We start from the raw sequence: 21915 nt of genomic DNA on the forward strand, positions 1-21915 counted from the left end.
TAATAGAGTTTGATGTCAGGGATGGTAATGCCTCCAGACGATCCTTTATTATATAAGATTGTTTTGGCTATCCTGGGTTTTTTGTTTTTCCATATAAAGTTGATTATTGTCTTCTCCAGATCTGTGAAGAATTTTGATGGGATTTTGATGGGGATTGCATTGAATCTATAGATTGTTTTTGGTAGAATTGCCATTTTTACTATGTTGATCCTCCCAATCCAAGAGCAAGGGAGATCCTTCCATTTTCTGGTGTCCTCTTCAATTTCTTTCTTCAAAGACTTAAAGTTCTTGTCAAATAGATCTTTCACTTCCTTGGTCCGAGTTACCCCAAGATATTTTATGCTCTTTGTGGCTATCATGAAAGGTGATGCTTCTCTGATTTCCCTCTCTGTTTCCTTATCCTTAGTGCATAGGAAGGCAACTGATTTTTTGGAGTTGATCTTGTATCCTGCCACATTACTAAAGGTGTTTATCAGCGGTAGGAGTTCTTTGGTAGAGTTTTTGGGGTCGCTTATGTATACTATCATATCATCTGCAAATAACGAAAGCTTAAGTTCTTCCCTTCCAATATGAATCTCCTTGATCCCCTTATGTTGTCTTATTGCTATTGCTAGAACTTCAAGCACTATATTGAAGAGGTATGGAGAGAGTGGACATCCTTGACTTGTTCCTGATTTTAGTGGGATGGCTTTGAGTTTTTCTCCGTTTAATTTAATGTTAGCTGTTGGCTTGCTGTAAATAGTTTTTATTATATTTAGGTATGACCCTTGTATCCCTAATCTCTCCAAGACCTTTATCATAAAGGGGTGTTGAATTTTGTCAAATGCTTTTTCAGCATCTAATGAAATGATCATATGGTTTTTTTCTTTCAGTTTCTTTATATGGTGGATTACATTGATAGATTTGCATATGTTGAATGAGCCCTGCATCTCTGGGATGAAGCCTACTTGATCATAATGGATAATTTTTCTAATGTGTTCTTGGATTCGGTTTGCCAGTATTTTATTGAGAATTTTTGCACCGATATTCATGAGTGAGATAGGCCTGTAATTCTCTTTCTTGGTTGGGTCTTTGTGTGGTTTTGGTATCAGGGTAACTGTAGCTTCATAAAAGGAATTTGGCAATGACTCTTCTGTTTCTATATTGTGAAATACATTAAGGAGTATAGGTATTAGCTCTTCTTGGAAGTTCTGGTAGAATTCTGCATCGAAACCACCTGGTCCTGGGCTTTTTTTGGAAGGGAGATTTTTGATAACAGTTTCTAGTTCTTCGTGACTAACAGGTCTATTTAGATTGTTCACCTGGTCCTGGTTTAACTTTTATATGGTATTTATCTAAAAAAATGTCCATTTCTTTTGCATTTTCCAGCTTTGTGGCATACAGGCTTTTGTAGTAAGATCTAATGATTCTCTGAATTTCCTCTGTGTCTGTGGTTGTGTCCCCCTTTTCATTTCTGATCTTATTTATTTGCGTGTTCTCTCTCTGTTGTTTAATTACTTTGGATAGGAGTTTGTTGATCTTGTTGATTTTCTCCAAGAACCAACTTTTTGTTTCATTGATTCTTTGGACTGTTTTCTGCATTTCTATTTTGTTGATTTCTGCCCTCAGTTTGATTATTTCCAGTCTTCTACTCCCCTGGGCACGTCTGCTTCTTTTTTTTCTAGAGCTTTCAGGTGTGTTGTTAAGTCCCCAATGTATGCATTCTCCGTTTTCTTTAAGTGGGCACTTAGTGCTATGAACTTTCCTCTTAGCACTGCTTTCATTGTGTCCCATAGGTTTGAGTATGTTGTCTCTTTATTTTCATTAAATTCAAGGAAGACTTTAATTTCTTTCTTAATTTCTTCCTTGACCCAGGTGTGGTTCAGTAGTTGACTGTTCAGTTTCCATGAGTTTGTCGGCTTTCTGGGGGTAGCATTGTTGTTGCCTTCTAACTTTAATCCATGGTGATCTGATAAGACACAGGTGGACACTGATATTTTTTTGTATCTGTGGAGGTTTCCTTTGTTTCTGAGTATGTGGTCAATTTTTGAGAAGGTTCCATGAGCTGCAGAGAAGAAGGTATATTCTTTCCTATTTGGGTGGAGTGTTCTATTGGTCTGTTAAGTCCATTTGCTTCATTACCTCCAATAATTCTCTTAATTCTCTAATAGGTTTCTGTTTGATTGACCTGTCCATTGGTGAGAGAGGTGTGTTGAAGTCTCCTACTACTAGTGTGTGTGGTTTGATGTCTGCCTTGAGTTCTAGTAATATTTCTTTTACATAATTGAGTGCTTTTATATTAGGGGCGTAGATATTCAGGATTGAGACGTCATCCTGATGAATTGTTCCTGTTATGAGTATAAAGTGTCTATCTCGATCTCTTCTGATTGATTTTAGTTTGAAGTCAGTTTTGTTAGAAATTAGTATGGCCACACCTGCTTTTTTCTTAGGACCATTTGCTTGAAAGACCTTTTCCCAACCCTTTACTCTGAGTAGATGCCTGTCTTTGTGGTTGAGATGTGTTTCTTGCAAACAGCAGAATGTTGGATCCTGTTTTCGTATCCAATCTCTTAGCCTGTGCCTTTTTATAGGTGAATTGAGACCATTAATATTAAGTGATATTAATGACCAGTGGTCGTTTACTCTGGTTATTCTTATTGTTTTTGTAGTAGAGTTTGTGTGTCTCCCTTTTTTGAGTTGTGCTGGTGAAGGGTCGCTAGATGCCTAAGTTGTTGTAGGCAGTGTTGGCAATGTTGGATTCCTTGGGCTGTGATTTTCCTTTTATTACTTTCTGTAGGGCTGGATTTGTGGCTACATATTGTTTAAATTTGTTCTTATCCTGGAATGTCTTGTTTTCTCCATTGATAGTGAACAATAGCTTGGCTCGGTATAGTAGTTTGGGTTTGCATCCATGTTCTCTTAGCTTCTGCAGTACTTCTATCCAGGACCTTCTGGCTTTCATGGTTTCCATAGAGAAGTCAGGTGTAAGTCTGATTAGTTTACCTTTATAAGTTACTTGCCCTTTTTCCTTTGCAGCTCTTAATATTCTTTCTTTAACCTGTATATTTTGTGTTTTGATTATTATATGGCAAGGGGATGTTTTTCTTTGATCCAGTCTGTTTGGTGTTCTGTATGCTTCTTGAATATTCAAAGGAATATCTTTCTTTATGTTGGGAAAGTTTTCTTCCATAATTTTGTTAAAAATATTTTCTGGGCCTTTGAGCTGTGACTCTTCTCCTTCTTCTATTCCTATTATTCTTAGGTTTGGTCTTTTTATTGTGTCCCTTATTTCCTGGATGTTTTGTGATGAGAATTTGTTCGCTTTGCTGTTTTCTTTGATCAGTGCGTTTATTTTCTCTATGGTGTCTTCAGAATCTGAGATTCTTTCTTCTATCTCTTATATTCTATTGATTATGCTTGTTTCTGTAGGCTCTGCTTGTTGACCTAGATTTTCCATATCCAGCTGGTCCTCAGTTTGTGTTTTCTTCCTTGCTTTCATTTCTGTTTTCAATTCTTGAACTGTTTCCGTTACCTGTTTGATCGTTTTCTTCTTGGTTTCCCAGGGTATCATGTACGTATTTACTCATTTCTTCAAACTTTTTGTTATACTTCTCATCCATTTCTATAAGGGCGTTTTTTATATGTTGTTTAAGGGACTCTATTGCTTTCATAAAGTCATTTTTTTCCACTTCTTCTGTGTTAGGGTGTTCAAGTCCTTCTGTTGTAAGATCATTTGGGTTCTGGTGTTTTCATGTTGTTCTTCATATTATTGGGTGAATTTTGGCGCCTGCCCATCTCCTCCTATTGATGCTATCTAATCGGTCTTTTAAAACTGGATCAGGTTTCTCTGCTGGCCAGGGGCTCCTCTTACAAAATGCCCTCACTCTGTTTCCTGGCTCCTGCTGGGGGCCAAGATCCCACTCACCCCTCAGAAGGGTCTTCAGGAACAGGACCAGGCTCCCCGTTTACCAGGGACCTCGCCAACCAAAGGCCTACCTCTTTGATTTAATTGTAGTGGGGCGATCTGCTCTTGGTGTTGCGCGCAGGTCCCCGTACCCTCTGCGCTGGTCCCCGCCAGTCCCGGCCACCTGCAGCTTGCGTCGTCTGCCTCCGCCCGCGTCGTCTGCCTCCGCCCGTGTCGTCTGCCCTGTGTCTCCATTGTTTATTTCCTTAAATTCAAGTCTCTTTGATAATGTGGATATTTTTGTTAAATGCCTTTCACTACCTTTGAAACACGTTACCTTCTTTCAATACAATCTCAAATGAGTGTTATATGGACACATGAGGGTCTGGGAGCCAAAGCTAGCACTGGACACAAGGGCTTCACTGCAGAGCCCACTCTCTGGGACCACATGACCCAGAATGAGGGTCACCAAGCCTCTCCAAAGTTTTTCTGTGGCCACATCTCAGCAGAAACCAGCGAAGAAGGGCTGCTTTGTACCTGACAGAAGCAGGGACATCTCGGGCGTCACTAGAGAAACAGTGATATTAAGGTTCCCTTTTACCCCTCATTCCGACTTCTTTTTTAAAAAAAAAAGTAGAATTCTGTAGTGATTCTTTGGGAATTGCACAGCATGCACCCAATCCTTTCACCTTCCAGTCTCTTCATATCCTCCCCTCACCCTTGCAGGATCACCCCCCAAAGAGCAGCCCCTAAAATCAATTAAAAACAACAACAACAACACACACACACACACCCCTTGCTCCTCAGTCTTTCCTGACACCTCTTCATTTGTCCTAGGGGCACTGGGTGCTGTCGTCTGTCTGACAGACAGTATATCCTTTTGTCCAATCAGCCCCACCCACAACATGTTCATTGCAATGAGTCATTGGTCTGGTTCCAGGCCTCTGGCCTCTGGCACACCCATCACTACTTGGACCCTCCCTGAAACTCCTCTTGAATTTTCTCTGTTGCCTTAAGTCATGGAGATCCTGCAGTTACCCTTCTGCAGGACCAATCCCTTCCTGTTCTCCAGCAGATCATACATGGGGTATGTGTTAGGGTGGGCCAGTTGAAGGCCAGGATGTGGTTCTGGGTGGTAGGTGAGTTGGTCGGTTGGGATCATTGGGACTGTCCCCCTCAGGCAAGGTGTGGAGCTGGCTCTTCTAGAACCAGACTGTAGGGGCCAGCTCTCCCACGCCTGTGGTGTGGTGTGGGGCCATTTCTCCTGCTGCAGTCCACTGAAAGGCAGGGCCCTGCATTCCAGGGACAGTGAGAGGTGGGGCCGGCTCAGCACAGCACTCTGCTTCAATATGCCTGGTTTCTATGACCCTCTTTGGCAACACAGGCCGTGGACGTCATCACAAACCCCAGTTGCAGCAGGACAGAGCCACCTTCATTCAGTACTGTCTCTCAGTCTTCCTAGAAAAGGGCAGGATCAGAGCGAGCTCTTAGGAGAGTACCCTGAGATATCCAATCCAAAGAGACCCTGTAAACTGACTGCTTTGGCACATCTGGGTTTGCATAAGTATTTAAAGCAAAGAATTGTTTTAAAACGAAAAAGATTGAAATTTAGCTAATTAGCATGTCTGATTTTCTGATTATCTGCTAGGATAAAGCTCCTAATCAGGATGATTAGGTGAGTGTAGAAAGCTGTGCTTTCTTTATACAGATGGTTTCAAAAGTATATTTGCTATATTTCTCAAAGAAGTAATCCCTGCCCCAAATGTATTCGTAGCTATGATGATTTAAATGACAACAGTCCCCATAAGCTTGTATACTTGAATACTTGGTTCCCATTTGGTGAAACTGTTTGGGAAGGATTAGGGGTGTGGTCTTGGTGAAGGAAATGTGTCACTGGGGGTGGGCTCTGAGGTTTCAAAATATGCCACTTCCAGTTAGCTCTCTCTGCCTCCTGCTTTCGGATCAAGATGTGAGCTCTTAGCTGTTCCTGCCACCATGCCTTTGCTTGGCCATCATGGACTCTGACCTCTGAAACTATGCGGATTGAACCTCTTTTTAAAAGTTGCCTGGGTCAGTGTTTTGTCACAGAGGCAGAGTAGTAGCTAAGACAGCACCTTACTGTGTGATTATAAAAACAATATAACACACACATGGGAAACCAGAGATATGAACCCCGACCACATCCATTCAAGTACCAAGCTGAATTTTTGTGTTTTTCCATTAATCTGCCCTTCCCCTAAATTGTTTGAAATTATATATATTTTGCAAGTAGAAGAAATGCACACAACTTTTATTGTACATAGTTACATTATTACATATTTTATTATTTTATCACACACATTTTACATATGCGTATTTGATACAAGATTGCTGTAGGGTTTTATAATCTAATTTTATCAACTATTTTACAGCATGATCGCTCGCCCTTTTCCCTAAGTGCTCTTTAAAAGCAGAATAAATAATAATCATGTGTTCATTTGTTGAATACTTTTTGTTGCTATTAGGTTATCTAAAATTTTTCATTTTGAAAAATCCTGTTATTATATATATATGTTTATTTGTAATCCTGATGTATTTGAGAGTTTTCTTGGGATAAATTACATGGAGTAGAATTACTAGGACAAAATATTACTGGAATATTTCCAATGTTCTTTTTAATTTTAGTGATCCTTTAGAAGCCTTGATTAAGGACTGAGGTATATTATCTGGAATTAATCTTTCTATTCTTCAATTTTTTCATTTCCCAAAATCCACATCAGGGCTGGGCGAATGACTCAGTGGGAAAAGAGTTCATTGTTCTATGGTGAGGCCCTGAGATTTGATCCCAAGCACCCATGTAAAACGCCAGGTGTGGCAGAGTTCATTCACCCCAGTACTGGGGGACAGAGACAGGCAGATCCTGGGGTTTAGCTATCCAGCCAGCCTCGTAAAAACAGCAGGTGTCAGGTTCAGGAAGAGACACTGCCTCAAAAATTAAAGAAGCTATGTAAAGACGCCTGGCACTGACTGTAGCCTATAGCATTGATGTTTTCTCCCTGGTTTGATTGCTGGCTCCTCGGTCAGGGGTGTGGTTCTATGTCCTTATAATTTGATTATCATTCTTCCTGGCTCTCCAGGTCTTACCCAGGCTCGGACCATCTGCAGTCTTGCCTCTGAACCAAGCGTGTCAAGCTCCTTCCTCTCTGACACCCAGGAACATATGTGATCAGATTGGGCATCTTACTTATGGGCGTCCATGTTTTCTAATCAAAGAGTTATAACTTACCATTCCTTTAAAGGAACACCACAGTTGACTCCTACTTGCAGGAAGGTAGGGATTCTATTTGTGCTCCTTGCCCAGTCCAAATAATACCTCCAATAAACCCTTAATGTCTAACACAACATGCTCTGTCTGGCTTGAGTTTTACCAAAACTACAAATGTGTGCTAGATGCCTTGAGCACATTAAATTAACTACAGATAAATTTTCTGTGGAAAAAAAGGGAGAGCTATCACTTGGAATTAACTAAATAAGATGACATTTCAGCTGGCAGGATGGCTCAGTGGATAAGGCACTTGTCTCCGAACCTGCTAACCTGAGTTGGATGTGGTGGAAGGAAGAGGCCCAACTCCTTTAAACTGTCCTCTCAGTGCCACGTTGTACCGTGGCACATGCACCCCTCCCCCAAATTAATAAATAAGGGGATTTCTGTCAGCTTTGGTTATAAAGTCCAGAATCTCCCTTGCTGCTTTTGTGTTCCCTGTGATGCTTAACTCTGGGCTGTGGACAAAATGTGCCCACAGTAACTTGCTGTGTTCATCTGCACTCCTGTTTCGTTATTATTGGGCGATAATTAAATGTTGGAGAACATCCATTAGGGCATGCACAGATTAATCCATCATGTTACAGGCCGACCTTGCCTTTTACTCACTGCAGTTAGGTCCAGTGTGCTTCAGATCTGAATCTGCTCCTGCGGCAGCAGAAACAAGCATAGTTAACTACCAGATGTCACTACAGCGAGCACACATACATCATTTTGTCCCCCTTGTTTACGCCACTGCCTGGAGCGAGCTGTAGATGAACGCAGTGCATGAGAAGAATCCCACTGTAGCGTGTGAGCCACCTTCGAGCCCAATGTGAGAGAGTAAGAAAAGGGGGGAATTCAGCTGTCAAGGATCACTATAAAAATGCCTGCCGTTCCCCTTGTCCCCTCTTAAGCCCGAGTGGCAGCGGGCATCAGGCATGAAGCAGTGATGGTGGTACCCACACTCTCATTTGTGAGCTCTCTCTCACTCCTGGTCTTCACAAAGGACGGTAATGATGCTCATTAGTAGCAAGTTTCATTGTGACCTTTGACCTTTCCATCAACGCTGTTGTGAATGTTCCCCATCTTCTGTGAAATGTCATAGAGAAAACTGAAGCAGTAATGACGATTCTGCAGCTAAGCCTCACAAATGGTTTGTCTTCTGAGATTCCTCTTCTGAGTTTAGGAGGAAGACCTCTGCAGGTTTTGTAACCTAGTAGGTTGCTAATGCTTCTCGTTATAGTTTAACTGTGGAAAGACCCCGATAAAGTAACGTGTTTGAACACTGGTTCCCCAGCTGGTTGTGCCTGCTCAAACCTTTAGATGGAGTCTGGGGGGAGCAGGCTTTGAGAATTATAGGTGGGTCCCCCTTCTGGTCTAGCTTTCAGCTCCCTAACTGCTTTTGCAATGTAACCAGAGATCTCCAGGCCCTGGTATCTGCTCCTGACACTGTGCCTTCCCTGCCACAGGGAACTGCACCCTCTCATCCCTTAGCCAGAATCAATCCTTTCTCCTTTAAATTGCTTCTTTGATGGATTTTTATCACAGTGGCTAGCAAGGTAACTGATGTATGTCCAGTCAAAGTGAAAACACGTAACAGGCCGAGGAGCCTGGAGAAAGCAGGAAAGATGAAAGTTTGGTGACCAATGGCCACAAGAAGGGAATTCTGCTTACTCAACTGTTGTTCAAGTTGGGAGGAAAACCAGGTAGGTATTTCCTCAATTTAGCCTGTAGATGAAGCACCTCCCCCCGAAGCTTGGACTGACAGGTAGATGCTGTTTCCAAGAGAAACTTGCCCTCCCTAGAACAAGGGTGTAGGAGTGATAGGTAATGGCATTGGGAAAACCGTGTTTGCTGTGTGTTGCTTTTGAGAGTGATGACCACGGACATAGGGCAGGCAAACAGAGGAGAAAGCACCGGCACTTAAAACACAGGGACCTCTGGAACCAGACTTCTGATACTTGAAATTTGGCTCTGATGAGGCATCATTAGGAAAGACTTTAGAAAAGTTTAATAAGTTAATTTGAAGCATGAATTTCTTAACCTGCCAAACTTATATAAGAAATAGATATTAGGCATATGCTTATTCCTGATAATTAAATCAAAACAATGTCAGTAACTATGCTGGCTGATGTTCTGTGTAAAGTTGAATGAGCTTTGAGTACAAGAGTTCTTACTCAGATTTATTTATTTTGTGTCTATTAGTGTTTTACCTGCATGTGTCATGTGTGCCATGTGTATGCCTGATGGCCATGGAGGTCAAAACAGGGCTTAAAGATGGTTGCCAGCCAACATGTGGGTCCTCTGCAAGAGCATCAGGTGTCTTAAGCCATCTCTCCAGCCTCTGTGTTGTTTTTCTGCATGTATGTGTCTATGAGACTATTTCTAGATGAGATTGGCATTTGAATGGATACCTCTAGTAGATCACCAGTTCCAGTGCAAGGGGCATCCTCTGAACAGTCAAGGGCCCAGATTAATAAAATGAGGAGGTGGAGGAGGAGGAGGAGAAGAAGGAGAAGGAGTAGGAGGAGGGAGGGAGAGAGGGAAGGAGAGATTTGCCCTCCCATTTCCTTTCCTTATAGCTAGTGCTGGAACAGTTTATGTTCTGGCCTAGAACTTGGATCTACATGATCGTTGCGGCTCTTAGGCCAGTAGCTGTGAGGTGAAAGACATCCCCAGCATTCTGGAGTCTCCCAATGGCAGCTGGAGAATCATGCTCCTCACTCTCTGTCATCAGCTGAGCCAGTTCCTCACCCCACCACCAACCCTGTGTGCATGGATAGTGCCATGTTCTGAAAACGCTCGGCTCACAAAACAGAAAGTACCAGGCCCAGGTGGATTCACTAGTACAGTTCACCAAACATTTAAAGCATTTATAGCGATCACACACCATTTCTTTCAGAAGATACAAGCAGAAGAGTGCTGCAGCTCACTTTGTGAAGCCTTTGTCACTGTAATACTAAAATGAGACAAGGTTCAGAAGAAATAAAGCCAGCATCTCTCATGAACATCCTTGTGAAATATAGTACCATTGAAAACTCTAACAGCGAATAAAAAGAATTGCATGCCATAGCCAAGTGAGGTTCATCCCTGCTGTGTGTAACTGACTTGGCATTTAAAAATCAGTTCATAGAATCACAGTAATAGACCAAATATGAAAAATGATGGTATATGAAACTTGTATGTGTCCAAACTCATCTGTTATCTTGGGCTTTGGAAGCTGAAGCAGGAGAATTGCATGTTTGAGGTCAATTTGAGCTACATTGTGAGTAGCTTGTCAGCTTGGGCTATCTCAAAGCCAAATCAACCAAACAGAAGCATCAGAGGTGTTGGAGAAGCATTTGACTTCTCAATTCTGTCATCTGTGAGCAGTTTTATTTCTGTTTTTCCAATCAATATTCACCTAAAGTCCTAATCTTATTTCACGGTGTTTTCTTTTACTGCCAATTTAGTGTGGAAAGAAGTTGTAAGCAGAGAAAAAAAAAGACTCTTATTCATCCAAGCTTTAGTACATTTAGCATTTGTGTAGAAAAATTTAAACGAATCCATAAAAGAATCCCTCCAGACACTAAAAAGCAAGTATAGGAAAGTTTCAGGAAACATAAAAGTCAGTTGTTCATTATGCACCAGCAAGAAAGAAGCGGAATATTTCATGAAGAATACACTAGATTAATATTACTACCTTAAAGTAAACCCTAAACAACGTTAAAGAAGAAAACTATAGAACCAGAGTGAAAGAAGTCAAAACCAAAGTAAGTGGGGACTTGTCCCCATACTCCCGGTAGGGAGATCAGGCCTTGCCAAGGCTACTCCTACTCAATTTCAGCAAGACAGTCAGTGCAGTCCCAGCCTGAATCCTAGCAGGTTATTACATGGGGGTTGAAAAGCTAATTTTGACATTTATATCGAGAGGCAAGGGACTCAGAAAGGCCAGTGTAGTGTTGAAGGAGAAAAGCAGAACTGGGGGGGGGTTGGTGCTCCCTGACTTTGATTCAGTATGAAGTGCTCTTGGAAGAGAAGACTCGTTAGCGGAGTAGAATAGAGGACCAGAAATAAGGCCATCTAAAGGAGCAAAGGAGTTCAGTGGGGAAAGGATGTGTGACAGATGATACTGGAAACTTCACTTCCCCGGGCACAAAGCCAAGTAGACATGGGCCCAATACGGTTTAGTAAAATTAGCTCAGAATGGGCCATTGGTAAAAGTTTAAAATGCAGAACTCTTAGAAAATGACACAGGAACATTAGATAACCTTGGGTCTAACAATGTCTTTTTGACATGGCATCAAAAAATCAATGAAATAACTGCCAAGTTTGGCATAGTTGAGAGTAAAATGTTAGGGGTAGGGTGTGCCTCAGCAGTAGAACTTTTGCTGAGCTCTGGGGCTCAGGATTCCACCTTGACACCGAGAAAACAAAAACAAAAATTTCTTCTCTGGAAGACTGTCAAGACTGTAAGGTGAAGGGCAACAAGTTGAAGGGAGATGTTTCTTAAAAGCACCTCTATTAAACAACTGATATCCAAAAGGTGCAAAGAACCCCTAAACCTCAAAAGCAAATTGTTACCTGATGGAAAAATTGGCCAAAGACATTAGACAGATGCTTCACTAAAGAACACACAGACATCAAAAAGAAGTATATGAGAATATTCTTGCGTTAACATAAGAAATGGAAGTAAAAGTGATCGTGAGATGTCAGTATACACCTGTGTCAGGACACAGATAACCTCAGTTGCAGAACCAGATGCTGGGCTGAGTGCGGGGAACCAGGAAATGCAGATGGCTGGCAATCTCTTACTGTAGAATGAACAGTCATAGCCCTTTAGTTCACGGGGCTGAAAATGTGCCCACAAAATGTGCACACATATTTGTAGGATCTTTGTTCATAATTGCTAAAACTTGCAAGAAGCCATACAGCCCTCAGGAGATGAGTAGGTAAATAGCTGAGATCCTGCAAGCAATCTACTATTTCTTAGGCTTACAGAGAAATGAGCCATCTCGCTGTGTGACTAGCATGGCAGCCATTAGCCTCCTGTAGATATTTAAATAAAAAGGAATACAAATTTAGTTTCTTAGTCACACTAGCTACAATTCAGGTTCAGAATATCTATCTAGTAGTTCGCATCTGGGCAGATTGGATAGTAGGGCATTACCATTTTCACAGGAAATTCTATTGGCTTGAGTTAATCCACTGGCATATAAAACCATTCTTTAGTGTGTACTATCATATGTATACCTTGGTGAGAAATAGTCAAATCAGGGCCAATAGCCATGTGTCACACAGCTCTGTGAGTGGTTACAGTACACTCACTTGGAGCAGTTTGTAAGTTTTTAAAAAAGATTATTTATTTGAGGATTCCTAGAATTTGACATTAGGTGACTTGCCAGTTTGAAGCAGCAAAGGCAGAGTGATTTTTCTCCCAACAACATCAGAAGACACTTTATTTGTGCCTTTTCATGCACGAGGGCAAAGTAGGCTGGGATGTATGTCTATGAGTTTGCTTGCATGTGTATTTTTTTTTACCAACTAAGAAAAATAATAAATTGAGAAACCCAAACCTTTATTATTTGTTAAGGAATGTGTCAAATGCTTGCTTCCTTGGGCTGTTCCTTTAAAGTCTAATGGTGAACCTCATGGGGGCAATTAATTCTTGCAGTCCCTAGACATGTCACAATTAGAAGTCACACACTTAAATTCTGGGTGCACGCCTTTAATCCCAGCACTCAGGAGGCAGAGGCAGGCAGATCTCTGGGAGTTTGAGGGCATCCTGGTTTACAGAACAAGTTCCAGGACTGCCAAGGCTATATAGAGAAACCCTGTCTCAGAAAACAAAACAAAACAAAAAAAAGAAACAAACCAACAAACAGAAACCAAGCAAACAAAAAACTCACACATTTTAAGGCATTTAGTGGTGAGTTGAGTTTCTACTGTATTAAAATTTAGCTAGAGGAAGCGTGAGCTGGAGCTGAGGTGATCTGGTAGGTAGGGCTCCTGAGGTTAATAGCTGGATAGGACCTCAGATGCCATTCCCCACTGGGTGCAGACAGCACAGAGCCCAGGGATGGCATGCGGCACAGCTATTGAAAGCACCGCAGCCAAACTGGTGTTGTACAGGTCATGGGGAATGACCTATTCTACCTGACTAGATCTATTTTTCTATGCCTGCCTCAACAAATACATAGACAAGCTTTGTATTTCCTTTCTTTGTTGAGCTAGCTTTTTCATTAACAATGATCTTTCCTCCCTCCAACTGGATGTAATTGTAGACTTTGGGCTGAAAGGCAGACAGTTTCACTGGTGAATTCTTTCACACGTTACTTCCACATTAGAGTGAAGGCAGCCCTTCTCCTGGAAGGGCTTTTAACCTACCTTGGACGGCTCTCTGCTTAATCCTTCCTTTTAGGAGTGTGTGCTACAGTGGATAGGAAATGGGTAGCATGAGGCTTGGATCGTAGTCTTGGTTTTGACGAATTTCTTGAATTAGTTTATGTAAGCTCTTTATGCCCTCTGTCTTACTTTCTGAGTGTACAAAATGAAAAAAACCTAGTACCAATGTCCATCTAACTCATAAAAGTATTGAAGATAGTGTATGAAAAACTGCTTAGAGTCTTTAAGAAAAGAACAAAATCGCAGATAAAGGATTCATTGTCAACATCTCAGCTACAGTTATGGCACTGGAAAAGTCTTGGAGATTTTTACACAGCTGCAGTCTGTTTAGATCTCAGGAGACTCTCGCTCTTCAGTGGTACCTGCATCTGTGTAAATTAACTGATTGCCATCTTAGTTTCTTAAGCTTCTGGCTAACTCAGGGTGTAATACTTTCCCCATGCGACTGAAGTAGTTCCAGCCAAGTTTTTGTTTGTTTGGTTGTTGTAAGTTTGTGCATGTGGTTTTCTTGCAATAGGATATTAAAAAATCTTTGTTCTTTTCCTTGTGGTAATTTAACAGATAGTTCTGGTTGATATTTTCCATTGACTCTGGTAGCCTGTGTGATCTACCTTACTTGAATGGGGACCAGAGGTTAGCCTCTTTCCTCCAAGTAATTTTATAAGATTTTCCAGGGCATCTTTGCTTTTTTAATGTTCTTTATACCTAACAATTAATAAATGCATTGCATAATTATCATCTTGTGGTAAAAAAAAACCACTTGATATCCTCATTACATTTTTTCAAGAATAAAGCATGTCATCACTGACTGTAGTTACTCTGTTCTACAGCACATCTCTTTCTTCCTTTTAACTGGGTCAGTGTTTCCCTTGACCAACATATTCTCAATCTTCTTCTTGATCAGCTATGTAGTAGCTCTCTACTGATGTGGGAGTCCACTCTGTGTGCGGTGATTACCATAAATGAATAAAGAAACTGCCTTGGCTTGTTGATAGGGCAGAACTTAGGTAGGCAGGGAAGACAAAACTGAATGCTGGGAGGAAGAAAGGCAGAGTTAGAGACACCATGGATTCGAGGCCGGAGGTAGATGTGCTGAATTTTACCTGGTAAGACATTGCTATGTGCCAATATACAGATTAATAGAAATGGGTTAAATTAATATAGGAGTTAGCCAAGAGGAAGTTAGAGCTAATGGGCCAAGCAGTGTTTTAATGAATACAATTACTGTATGGTTATTTTGGGGCTAAGCTAGCTGGGCGGCCGGGATGAACAAGCAGCCTCTACAACTACTATCTTGCTCTTCTTAAGTCCCACATGAGTAGGCTCATATAGGACTGGTCTTTCATTGCTTTGGTTATTTCATTTAACATATTATTCTTGATCATTGACTTCTTAATTGTAACTTGGGTGGGCAGCAATGACAATATCTTAGTTTTAGTTCAAAAGACATCTGCCTTGGCCCAGAACTTTGCGTTGCAAGCAAGAGATCATTTCCAAAGTGCATAGAAAAAGTGTCAGTGGAGTATTTACCACAAATGAGGTATCTGCTTACCCAGCCCTTTAATGCCCAGGGACAGAAGGATTTTAAAAGCCAGTTGTTGAAGAGGACTTTTGGACATGGCAGGACCTCTGTGCTCATCAGCTCATAGCAGCTGTGGTGGCCTGCACAAGACCTATACAAGAGCAAGCCAGTCGGCATACGAGCACTGACGGAAGGGGAGCTCATGAGCCCTAACCCCTCACTGAGGAGCTGTGAACAACCGATGGAGAGAATGAGAGAATGATTAAGGGTAGGGCCCGGGTGGGTTGGCCCCGTCACAGGAGTATATGGGCAGTGCAAAGCAGACATAGTAGGTTATTTAAAACAACATCAAAGAGGACATGGATTTGGATAGTGGGGAAGTGGGCAGATCTGGGAGGGGTTAGGGTGAAGAGTGTGGGTGAATATGATCAAACTACATTGTATGAAATTCTCAAGAAAATTTTGAAAATGTACAAAAAGATATTTAATAACATACTTTACATTTTACCACTAGTAAAGTAATTATTCCTTTGTTTGTATATTCATACACATGTGCATACATACACATGTATGCACACACACTTGCAAGGGTCTTCAAAGGACTTGCTGGTTGATAGTATTTAGATATGTTTTCAAACCGTATACGTGTTTTAGAGAAAGAGGTACTTTGCCCTAGAGTTTACTTAGAAGTGTAAAAGCCCATTGGGTAGTGTTACAGTTCACACCTCCTGTCCCCTCTGAGCACTAATTTGGATGGCTTCTGTTGTTCTATCTTCACGTTCATTGGCTTTATTTTTTTCTTCTGCACTGTCAAACCTTCTCATTAGCCTATGCAGGGAATTTTAATTAGTGGTTTTATACTTTTTATTTCTTGATGTTGTAGCTTATTTCTTTTGTATGGGAACAACTGTCTGTTAAAAATCACATCACTCATTAAGTCCGTTTTTCCCCATTGACTCCTATGCATATTTAAAATAACCATTGTGGAGTGCCTGTCTGTTAGCGCTAACACATTGGCCGTCTGCGCGGGCATCTATTGCTTTCCTCCCACCCTCACTTTAGGTCACATTTGCTTGTCCTTGTATGTCTGATAGTTTTTATTAAATGCAGACACTGTTGATACTGTTCCTGGGAGACCAGATTTAAATGTCAGAATGCTGCGTTTTATTCCAGCAGAAAGATAATTAGCTGGAACATAAACCTGATTGATCTGAAACCCGGTAGCTTTAGGTTATGTCAGGATTTGGAATCTGGTGATTTTAGGTTATGGTATGGCAGTGCCCAGAGCTGCCTTTATTCTAGGGTTATAGACACTATTACTCAGACTGGGGCTTAATTAAACTTTTCGAGTTTCGGTGAGGCCCCTCCACTCTGCCAGCTCTGTTTCTCCCAGCAGTAGGAACCCCAGACCTCTCCAGCTCCCAGTTCTCTCCTTGCTCATCTGCACTGAGCTGCATGCCCAGAGTCTCCAGTCAGACCCAAGGGGAGCTTCATGTCATTTCTGAACTCCTTCCACACTTCCTACCTGAGTTCTTTATAACTCAGTCTACAGAGTCTGTGGGTCTCAGTCGCCCTAAAATCGAACCCCTCCTGTCTTTGTTTCCGTGCCCCCTCGTCCTCCAGGAATGAAGCATGCCTCAGGGCCGATGGCTGGGGCAGAGCTTCTGTTCACTTTGTGGTACTGCCTAGCCGTTTCTGTCTTCAGTTGCTTTGTGTGTTTTGCTCAGTTTTATAGCCATTTGCAATGATAGGGATAGACTGAAGTCATCTGCTGGTGGCAGACATTATGATATACTTTTTACTAATATTTAGCGGCAATTTCTAATATCAGTCTTGCTGACATTTCATAGTATCTTAGACTTAGCTTCATTTATGTCCTCTAGAATACTTAATATTTTATCATGATCATATTTTAATTTTCATTTCTTAAATAGTTAGGAAGTTACGGTACGTTTTCTACACAGTTTATACTTCATAGTACCAGCTTTAATTATCTGTGGGTATAGTACATTTGCATATTCTTGCATTTTACTTATTTAATTCAACTATGAACATTTCACTAATTAAAACTCATATATGAGACTTTTGTATCGTATAACTAGATGACCAGATATCAGCCACTCTGGCAATAGCTGAAGCCAGACACTCTTAGACACTTTATATAGGCATGGGGGTCAGGGTGAGGTGTGCCTTTTGAAGCTCTTATACTTTGTTTAATATGAACATTTGACTTTCTGATGAGGCAGTATTTTTGAATTTTTACAGAGACTGTGGCCTAGTATGGTAGAAACTGGAGAGAGCATGAAATAAAAAAAAATCCGTAGCTGTAAAATTCCCCAGTTGTGATTTTTTTTTCCCATAAAATTGCAGCCCCGCTTCATGCCTAGGCTTCAGAACAGCTGTCCTTTCTAGAAATCGTTAGAGGGATTGATTTCTGGGTCAGTGTCTTTACTGTCGGAGGAATGACCGGACAGGTAGTGCACAAATCACAGCGGGACACAGAGAGAAGCTGAGATCTCAGCTTTCCTATTGAGACCTTCCTGTGCTTTGCTCCCGTGTGTCTGAGTGTCTGTCCTCGGTGCAGTCAATCCGATAGCATGGGAATCACACTCGATGGAAAATGAGGGCGCAGTACTGGCGTTTCACACACACGACTTTTCCCTTGTGGGTTCAAGGTTCTAATTTAAAAATGATCAGAGTTTTCTAACTTTATATTAGGCGATTTGAAAATGTAATATATGCATATTAAAATGATACCAAAAGTATAGCGTTTACCTTAAGTGTTTATTTTTACATGAAAGAATATATAATTGGTTCTGTAAGGAAACTCAAGGGTGATACATAAAACCATCCAAAACAGTACTTCCAAAGAAACTTTGCAAACTCTGAAGCTGCTGGAAGTGGGGCAGGAGAGCAGCAGCTAGAGTGCCATCTGGCCGCCGTCTTGGTTTCTGAGGAGTTGGGTAACTGATCCCTTTGTGACTGGCCTCTCATCGGAGGCGGAAACACTGTTCCCAGGGCACCCTGAAGTGGGTTTGTCTTGGCAGTGAAAACTCCGATTAAAGTAAGATTTGTACAGTCAATAGACGGTGTGTTCTTTATAAACGTTTCAGTCTGTAAGGTTGAGAAGCAGGGTAGTTATAGGATACTCTTGGAACTTATTTTATTTGAAAACTAACTCACTGAATACGCCCATTACCCTACACTGGTGATTAAATACCACTTTTCATTTCTGCTAACACTGATGGATGAGACCCCAGTTGGTTGCTGATCCTGTTTATTTCCCCCCTCAAGCACACTCCTCTTTCCATTACAGATCCAGCCCAGATCCACAGTTCGCTTAATGGCACTTGCCACTAGATATCGACGTGTGACCAACCAGAGAAGGCTATTTTTATCAAATCCTAATTAAAACATTGGAAGTGACTATTTTTAATGAAACAACTGCTGAATTTTAAAATGAGTGACTCTCTCGACTCAGCTAATGTTCTTAAGATGTTTTCACTGTTAGTATTATATATAAATATTATTACATACATATAACAAAATATACAGAGCATACATATTATGTATATATGTGCACACACATTTTATTACACACATATAACTCATGGTATAGAATGTCCATAAATACTATACAATCACTGGCCTGTCATTTCCTTGCTTATTGATCAACTCTGGTCCTCCTTGGAGACTACCTTCCAAGGAGAGGTGGGGGTGATCATGAAATGGGGATGGAAAAACCTGGGCTGTGATCTCCCATGTCTTAGGTTTCCTTTGTCAGTCTTATTGTCATAACCCTCCCTTTGAGACCTACTTTAAAATTTTATTTTAGTTTTCCTTTCTGTGTATGCATATATGTGACCTTCTAAATGGATTACACAGGTTAACTTGGGCATCGGGGCCTGTGCATGTTCAGAGGCCAGACAAGGGACTCCTGGAGCTGGTGTTATGGGTGTTTGGTGATCTGCTTGTTGTCGTTGTTCAGACACTGGGATTTGAACTCTGATCTTCATAAATATGCATCGAGCACTCTTCACCACTGGGCAATTTCTGTGGCGCCAAGAACTGCCATGGACCTGTGTTCACGCTCCTGTTCCATTGGTATCTAACCTAAGAAGCTGGCTGCTTTCTGCATTCTCAGACTGCAATCTGTACTTTTATTGGATGCTTCATGATTGTTAATTAATTGTAAGGTATTTTGTACCCAGTGGTATCTTTCTGGCTAAACCTCTTAAACTTGAGACAATTCCGAAGAGCTGTGGAATTGGGGAAGAATTGCACTGGAGTGTGGTGACGCTGTCCCGAGTTGGGTCAGGGTATCTCATGGTATGTACACACAGAGGAAAGGTTCAGTTGATGTCTGCGACAGCCACTGTGTTCAGTCTAACTAGCAAATGTCTGTTGAGGAGAGGAAAAAGAGAGGACATTCAAATTGCATGGAGGAACATATTAAGTCATCACGGTACGCTGGATCTTGTGGCGTTCTGCCATTTTCCTCATAATTGGTGGACTCATTTTGATGCACCATGCATTTTCATTGTGAATTGGATAATTCACAGTTATGGGATTAGTCTTACTTTTAAATCATCACCTATATTGCTACTAAATGTCTGAGAAAAATACATGAACAACTGTGTAGAAAGTTCCGTCTGTCTAGCCTGCTGCCTCCAGTTCTCCTCCTCCTCTTCTTTTTTATGCCAAAGGAAATACCTCTCCTCCGCTCTCTGCTGCAGTCTGGACTCCCTTGCGAGGCTGAGGCAATATTGGCGGGGTTGGATAAATAGAATACAAGCCCACAGACCCTGGTGCCAGGGATCACAGAGTCAGTGGACCCTAGGGGAGGGTTGACTCTGCTATGCCAGCTTAACTCAGGTTTCGGTGGTTTGTCTTTGCAGTATAGGGGAGTCTCGCCGGAAATGTGTGATTTCTTTTAAACCACTGGCTGAATTCAGTTTTGTAAGGTCTTTACCCCTACAAGTGTACACATTAGTTCCCTCTCTCCCTGGACCTGAAAAGAATCGAGTATATTCAAAACTTGAGTGCAAAGAAAAAAAAATAGAAAAGAAACATTAAAAAATGTTAGCAGGAAATACAAAAATTTAAATCTCTTACATATTTATTATGTAAATGCATGGGACATACACATTTTTGATCTTTCCATTTATTTCTTGCCTCTGTGGTTGGTTCTATAGTTGCTATGGGGAAGGAAGGTCAGAATGGGTTTGCAAGTTCTCTGCCGCTGAGATAGAAATAATGGGCCCCTCGCAGGTGGACTGGCCTTGGATTGGCCTCCGCCCTGCTGGGCTGATGGCTAAGGGGAGGATGCTCCATGCTGCATTTGAAAACCCACAGAGAGGAACCGGTCCTCTTCATTTTACTTCTCTCAAGCCTGATCACTGTCATTTTAGTGGCCCTACCACAGGATGAGAGGATACAAGAATGAACTTTCCATCTGGGCCATTTTTGCTTCACGTGGGTGTTTGGTTCCTTCTGTTTTATTTGTGTGCTTAAATTTTTAATTTTTTTCATGGATATGAGGGAGGAAGAGCTTAGAGACAGGACCTGATGTAGAACAGTTGGGATTTGGTTAATCTGCTTAGCAGCAATAGCACTAATCGGGGTACCAGATGCTGTGGACAACAGTGCCCCCACCTGCTTCTCCAGCACACACTTCTTGTCTTTTGATTTCATGGAGTTGTCGATTTCTTTCTGACTCAGTTTTGGCTTTCTAATACTTTTTTTGTGTATGCATTTCATTTTGAATTTTACTACTGCTGAAAGTATAGCCTTTGACGTCTTTCTCATGATAGCCGAGGACATAGGAATCTATTCACTCATGTACCAAAAGTGAGCTTTTCCTTAACATGATTAAGGGCAATTTTGTATTCCTTTTAGTAATCACAGTAAAACATAGCTAAAGATTTGCATCAAAATGAGACTATGGCCATATTCTTTTGAGGGATCTTTTGTCATTAGGGCAGTTAGGGGGTGCACCCTCTCAGTCAGTTTTCTGACCATCCATGCTTACAACTTGATGTCACTTTTATGAGGTCAGAATCAGTTACTGGTAATTAAAGACCTCTTTGTGCCTGGAAAACTTGAGGTGTACCCTCCAAGGTGATCATGGAAGGTAGATACTTTCATCTGTTAAAAATGCCCCACCTAAGACTTAGAGAAGTTAGGTATCATGTAAGGAACACACAGCCCACTGCCACACTGTCATGCCAAGTCTCTCTGCCATTATTGGGGACCATGTGGCTTAGAGTTTGGAAGGATTCTGCAGTTATGTTAGGCATCTAACTAGGCCAGGCTCCATCTCTGGGCCTCCATGGCCTCATGCCAGCCTTGTTACCGAGGTTTGTATGACGTGCTTGCAGCATAGACATCCCTGATGACCTGCACACTGGGTGCTCACTGTACTCCTGTCTTTACGTGCTGGGACTGGATATAGTTTCAGTAGAGAAGATAAGTGGAAAAGCTCAGTGCTGAGAGAATCTGAATTGTCACAATAATCTCAAGAATACGTAGGGTGCCAAGGGGGACATTCAAGTGGGAGGTGTAGCCTGTTGTGGGGGTCACTGGGGTTTTGAAATCCAAAGGATGGGCAGAATTAGAAGTTGTGTGAAGAGATTCAAGCCAAGCATATAGACCATGTAGAGAGAAAGGTGAGAGAGACAGGTGTGAGCTGAACCTGAGTAAACATGCAGAGGAGACAGGCAAAGGGTAAGGTGAAGCAGGGCCGGGAGGCTGTGGACAGGGTTTGAACTCATTATCAGGACTTGGTTCTCTCCCCACTGTATCTCTTTCTCTGCCGGCATTCCTAGATTTCTGTGAGTGTCT

The 21915-nt window shown here is 41.6% G+C and overlaps 1 protein-coding gene across 2 annotated transcripts in view; it reads left to right on the plus strand.

Moving 5' to 3' along the window:
- Window positions 1-21915, plus strand: part of Igsf11 (immunoglobulin superfamily member 11) — a 135132-nt gene that overhangs the window by 75821 nt on the left and 37396 nt on the right. The window lies entirely within an intron of this gene.

The sequence above is a fragment of the Microtus pennsylvanicus genome, chromosome 1 (assembly GCF_037038515.1).
Source record: "Microtus pennsylvanicus isolate mMicPen1 chromosome 1, mMicPen1.hap1, whole genome shotgun sequence".
Classification (NCBI taxonomy): domain Eukaryota; kingdom Metazoa; phylum Chordata; class Mammalia; order Rodentia; family Cricetidae; genus Microtus; species Microtus pennsylvanicus.